This window comes from Pristiophorus japonicus, chromosome 11 (assembly GCF_044704955.1).
Source record: "Pristiophorus japonicus isolate sPriJap1 chromosome 11, sPriJap1.hap1, whole genome shotgun sequence".
Classification (NCBI taxonomy): Eukaryota; Metazoa; Chordata; class Chondrichthyes; family Pristiophoridae; genus Pristiophorus; species Pristiophorus japonicus.
Window position 1 is genome coordinate 49173619 of NC_091987.1, and position 6922 is coordinate 49180540.

A 6922-nucleotide genomic window follows, 5' to 3' on the forward strand; every position below is an offset into this window, starting at 1 on the left:
AATCAAAAAAGATCGATATTGCCATTATAATCTATCCCAGGTTTGACTTTCAACCTCCTTCCACTAATCTGGTTGAGTTTGATCATTGAGTCTTGTCCTCTCTAATTTGATGACCTTGAAATTAGAAACCAACTGGAAAACTGCACCATCATACACTCTTTCAAATCAAAATCAAAGTTTCCATGCTAAAATAAAAATTAATTATACAGTGCCTGTGGTTATGTTCTTCCTACTATTCCACATGATGCAGACACATGCCATTTTAAAGTGCAGCTCAGAAGGTGGGGAGGAGAATATCTTTCAACCTGCTATCATTTGGAACAGTAAAGACAGAAGAGATGATAAAGTTGGATATTTTGTGAATGTAAATGAGTTTTTACGGCAATTTAGTTTGAAATCCAGTGCAAGACATTGCTTTTAAACAAGCCAATAATCCAATTTGGTGCTGGGCTCTGAACAGTTAGTCACAGCCCTTTGTAATTTGAGCATCGGCTGTGGAAAGCTGCCTACGGCCCCAGTGAGGTTTCTGCAGATAAATTGAAGACTTAAAATGTTTGCAGCGTGTGGTATTTTTGAACAGCTTGTACCTAAATTTAAACATTACAGTGGACAATGAATCTAAGAACATCTAATCACAGAACATTATATACGGGGCAAGCAACAAAACCTGTACAATGTTGTCTCCTACCAAATCAGCTCTGCATCCTAAGGGAGTGTTTCAGCATCATCAGTCTTAAATAGTAAACCTTGGTTTGTTTATGGGACAAAATGTTAACTTGCTATGAAGTGGTAGGTTTTCAGCTTACTGCCAATAAAACGGTTCCATTTAGTTCCATTGAAATAATAAATATGAATATCCAATGGTTTTTATAATGGCCGACCAATCTACAATGCCAATTTTATACCCTGGCAGCAAGTTGAAAATCTCCCCTTAAGTGTCGTGTCTGCATCCATCTTAGATTTAAACAATTGACATTTGTTTTAATGCTTTCTTAGCTGTGCATATTCAAGACACTAAAATGTCATAGTTGTATCCATTTTAAATAAGAATAGTTTCTTAATCCATGTTACAATAGGAAGCGATTAAAATTGTTTGAGCCCCATAGGAAAGTTGACAGGAAATTAAATACAGAGCAGATAAACTGAATACAGATTTGACACAGTCTTTGGGTTTTACAAAATATTACTGTTTTAGAAAAAACCATTATGGCCAGCAATATAACAAATACTCAAGCAAGGAAAATGAGAACTACTTTAATCGAACCAAAGAGATGGATTAAAAGACCTGCTATAGATATTCAGATGTGGCAAATCTCAGTACTCTAGGCTTTTACAATCTTACGACAGATAACAGCAATCTCACTGACTTTGCATGCTGATTCTGTGCCTAAGTAGACATCCTTGTACGACAACCTTGTTATTTTCGACATTGATCTTAAATGTAGCATTTCAGCATATTCTTTGAAAAAAAACACTGTTGACAAAGCATATCGCCAGCACTACTAGCATCAACCACATTCAGTGGGTTGAGTGCATTTGAGACAGGGCAGGGAGAGAGAGAGGAGAGTTGTATCACCTTCACTTATAATCCCATTGAACTTACACCGGTTTCTGTAAAGGAATATTTTGAGATAAATAAAATGCAAATCAGACATGTTGGACTATTTATCTTCGTTTTCAGAAAGAAGGATACCATTTAATTTCTTAGAAATTAAGGCAAATACTTATCTTTACCTTTACTCCAATATCATCATTATTGAACTATAAAGTTTGTTGGTAAAACAGAATCTCCTTACAGCTTCCCCCAGTGTAACAAGGACATTGTCTAATGTTTGGAAGGTTAGGAATTATATGTAGTAGCACAGTGGTATGCAGCTCCAATGTGCTGTACAACAAAATATTGGCCCTGAAATCCCGGCCTCACTGGGTCCGTACGGAGTATGTACAGACCCAGGAAGGCATCGCAAAAGCCGGTTTTCAGCGCGCGATGCACATGCGCCGAAAACCAGCTTTTCCAATCAGCTTGACAGATCACACGCATCTCGGCAGCCAGGACATTTGCATGGACAAGATTGCGGTATTTACCCATCTCTTGCCCGACACATAGCCTACTTTTACGAGTGTAAAAGTTTAAAAACATACAAAAACATGTAAAAATAAAATTTTAAAAACATATTTTAATGTTAAAAACCCTGCCCACTAAGTTTATTTTAAACCATAAATAAAAAAAGTTTTTTTAAATCGGAAAAATGTTTCTTTTTTCTAAGACATTTATTACCTTTAATTTAAATTAATGTTAAATATGTGATGTACTTTTCTATTTTTTATTGGTGTTTTGGTGTTGTGCTGGTGGAGCGGGGTGGTGTTCTCATTATTATGAATGAGAAAATCCAGCTCTACATCTGTCCAGCCATGCACACGCTCCAATGCGCAGGGAGAGGAGGGCGCAGCAGCAAAAGGTAAGTGCGTATCTTTTCTCTAGAATTGAGTCAAATGGCCGCGGGAAGAAGGAACCGGGATTAAAGGGCCATTAAGTTTGTGCCTGAGATTTCCCACACACTGAAATTCCAGACCGCATTATCTTGTTACTGGAAGTGTGAAACTAGGCTATCTGACCAACTCTTTTGAAATCAACAGGAACCTTATCTTACCTGTGAGATCAGAATCTCTCCCCCTCCCACCTGAGGATAGCCGGCACAGGCACAATGGGCCGTATGGTGCTGTATGATTCTATGATAGCAGTCTTGGGCTAGAAATTCGCCGACTTTGAGACTGGGAATTTGCCGCAATTTCACCTTCCGCGGCTAAAACCCAGTCAGCGGGATCTTCGGTGACCTTTTTGCGGCAGTGCTTTCCATGTACCGCTGAGAAAAGGAGCGCCGACGTGCAACACCCGAAATAACATTTGTGATTAATATTTGGCTCTCTCGGGACCCGTATTCTCCGCCCAGAATACCGACAGGGAAAAACCTGCGTTGCAGTTCTGCTTGCAGTGGTAAGTATGAAGACCTGCAAAAAAGATAAGTTAAAGTTTTCATTGTTTAAATTATTTTTACAGCGATTTAGTAGGGAAAGGTTTTGTGAATGTTTTATTTTAATTTTTTTGTTGTTGTTTTTCCCCTCTCCCAAGACCTCTCTCGCAGCACTATCGGCCCCAGACTAAAGTTGCTGAAATTTGTGGTTTGTGACACGAATCCTCGTGCAATGCTGATTTTTACCGCTGCACAAATTAAAGATCGAAAATTGGGCCTAAAAATGGTAGCGAAGCGAAAACACTAATTTTGCCGTAAAACTACCGGAAAACAGAATTTCTAGCCCTTACTAGATTTGCTGTTGCTTTCTCATGCTGGAGTGGCAGGATTTTCTCAGTCTTCATAGCATTTGTGAAAGCATTCTATTAAAACTATAGGTCTTACTGCAGGATTTTAAAAATCTGCAGATTGTAAGAGGAAGGGAAGAAAGAAAATGATTTGTTAGGGGTAATTCCATGCTGCCAGAGGAAAATTGCACTTGTATAGAGTGCAGGACAGAGATAGGGCTATCAACGTGTTAACCACAGGCAATCCGCCCTACTTGTGAGTGTAGTACACCTTTAGGAGCACAGAAGTGTGACATTTTCTTTTCTTTTATACAGATTGACATTACAGGGGCTATTTTATGAGCTCGCTCTTCCAGCATGGACCCTTGTAACTGGGTGTGCATGTCGGGAACTCCAGTGTGCACCCCCTTTGATTTTCCATCAATTATTTTTATTGGATCGCAAATCAGGTAGGCGAGCAAGGCCAGAGTGGAAAGTCATAGCACTTCCCCATCACCTCTGGTCAATGAATATCACACTTGCGCTGATAAGTGGCAGGTAACCTTCACGCCGCACAAGTGCCAGGCAAGAACTATCTCCACCAAGAAAAATTCTACTCATCTCCCCTTGACAATCAACAACAACTTGTATTTATATTGCGCCTTCAACATAGTAAAAGATCCCAGGCACTTCATAGCAGCATTATAAAACAAAATTTGACACCAAGCCACACAGGGAGAAATTAGTACAGATGAGAAGTAGGTTTTAAGGAGTATATTAAGGGAGGAGAGCGAGGCAGAGAGATTTAGGGAGGGAATTCCAGAGCTTAGAGCCTTGGCAGCTGAAGACATGGCCACCAATGGTGAAGCGATTTAAATCAGGGACGTTCGAGGGACCAGAATTAGAGAAGTGCAGATATCTCGGAGGGTTGTAGGGCTGAAGGGGATTGCAGAGATGGGGAGGGGTGAGGCCATGGAGGGATTTGAAAACGATGATGAGAATTTTAAAATCGAGAATTTGCTTAGACGAGAGCACAGGGGCGATGAGTGAACAGGACTTGGTGCAAGTTAGGGCACGGGCAGCAGAGTTTTAGCTGACATCAAGTTTATGAAGGATAGAACATGGGAGGCCAGCCAGTAGGGCATTGCAATAGTCAAATCTATAAGTAACAAAATGTTTCAGCAGTAGATGAGTTGAGGCCAGGACAGAATGGAATTTGGGGGTCTTGGTGATGGCGTGGATATGTGTTTGGATGCTCATCTTGGGGTTAAATATAACACCAAGGTTGCGAACAGTCAGGTTCAGCCTCGAACAGTTGCCAGGGAGATGGATGGAGTTGGTGGCTCGGGAATGGTGTTTGTGATGGGGACTGAATAAAATGGCTTTATTGGCTTCCAATATTAAGTTGGAGGAAATTTCTGCTCACCTGGATCTCTACTGAATGTCGGACAAGCAGTCTGACAATTAGATACAGTGGAGGGTTTGAGAGAAGTTGTGGTGAGGTAGATCTGGGTGTCATCCGTGTACATGTGGAAACCGATGCTGTGTTTTTGGATGATGTCGCCGAGGAGCAGCATGTAGATGAGAAATAGGAGGTGGCGAAGGATAGATCCTTGGGGAACACCAGATGTAACGATGTGGGAGTGGGAAGAGAAGCCATTGCAGGTGATTTTCTGGCTGCGATTAGATAGATAAGAGTGGAACCAAGCGAGTGCAGTCCCACCCAGCTAGACGATGGTGCAGAGGTGTTGGAGGAGGATAGAATGGTCAACCATGTCACAGGCTGCAGACAGGTTGGGATGGACAATCACCGAGGATGAGAAGTCACTCGGCGCAGAGGCTGAGAGAGGAAAGCAATGAAGATATCTCGGGGAGAACATTTTTTTTATGGTACTTGGGTAGGCGGTAAAGAATGGCTTTACCATTGTTGAATCCCCTACCATCAACATCCTGGGGGTCACCTTTAGCCAGAAACATAACTGGATCAGGTGTGTGGCTACAAGAACAGATCAGAAGCTTGGTGTTCTGTGGTGAGTGACTCACTTCCAGCTTCTCCAAAGCCTTTCCACCATCAGAAGACACAAGACAGGAGTGTGATGGAATACTCTCCACTTTCCTGGATGGGTGCAGCTCCAATACCACTCAAGAAGCTCAACACCATCCAGGACAAAGCAGCCCACTTGATTGGCACCCCATCCACCACCTTCAACATTCATTCCCTCCACCACCGGTGCATCGTGGCTGCTGTGTGTACCATCTATAAGATACACTGCAGCAACTTGCCAAGGCTTCTTCGACAGCACCTCTCAAATCCGTAACCTTTGCCACCCAGACACACCAACCTGTCTTGTAAATATGTCGCTGGGTCAAAATCCTGGAACTCCCTCTCTAATAGCACTGGGTGGAGTACCTTCACCATACGGACTACAGCAGTTCAAGAATGCAGCTCACCACCATCTTCTCAAGGGCAGTTAGGGATGGGAAATAAATGATGGTCTGGCAAGCGATTTTTTTTTTTTTTTTTTTTTATAAATTCGTAGCCAATCGTTTCCAATTCTTTGTCAAGTCACAAACGCCAGAGGTCACCCTGCACCAGTCAAGGATCACTCTGCGCCAATGCTCTTAGCCAAAAGGCCTAGAGCCACTGCACCGTTCCTGGAAGTACTGCAATACCAGGTTCGTGCCATGGAGGTGGATGGGTCAGGTCCCCCACACACCTCCGTGGAGGTGGATGGGTCAAGCCATCCCACCCACCTCCTGTTTACAAAAATGTAAGCATATACCTTCCTGACCAGGGAGAAACCACCCGGAGGTCATGGTGGCTGGTCAGGTTAGTTATGCAGATCTTAGCCAAAAGGCGAATGATGGTCTGGCAAGCGATTTTTTTTTTTTTTTTATAAATTCGTAGCCAATCGTTTCCAATTCTTTGTCAAGTCACAAACGCCAGAGGTCACCCTGCACCAGTCAAGGATCACTCTGCGCCAATGCTCTTAGCCAAAAGGCCTAGAGCCACTGCACCGTTCCTGGAAGTACTGCAATACCAGGTTCGTGCCATGGAGGTGGATGGGTCAGGTCCCCCACACGCCTCCGTGGAGGTGGATGGGTCACCAATCCCACCCACCTCCTGTTTACAAAAATGTAAGCATATACCTTCCTGACCAGGGAGAAACCACCCGGAAGTCATGGTGGCTGGTCAGGTTAGTTATGCAGATCTTAGCCAAAAGGCCGAGAAGCAAGCGATGCCGCGATCCCATGAATTAATTATTTTTAAAATTATAATTGAATGCTCATTCAGGCATTCAGCTCCTGATGAGCGATGGTGCTTGCAGGTTGCGCTGGTCAGAGAATTCTGAGTTTCCAGACCCTGATTTTCTGTTCATTCATTTGAACAGATAGAATATGTGTTCTAGATAGAAGGTGGCTGGATTCCTAACCGATGATCCCTGCTTCTCGCTGAATTACATGATCAGGAATTACCCTATTGTGTTTGCCTGATGGAAAAATATATTTGCCAAAGACCTGGCAAGAGCAAAGTTAACTGCTTCAACTAGTGGAGAATGTTGGATCCTATGTGGGGAAATGAAGAGGAGGGGAAAATATATGAGAGAGAAATAATCTAGAAGC

General features: G+C 42.8%; 1 pseudogene; it reads right to left on the reverse strand.

Annotated features, from left to right (window-relative positions):
- Positions 1-6305: 6305 nt before the first annotated feature.
- Positions 6306-6535, reverse strand: LOC139276586 (U2 spliceosomal RNA; annotated as a pseudogene).
- Between the last annotated feature and the right edge of the window lie 387 nt (positions 6536-6922).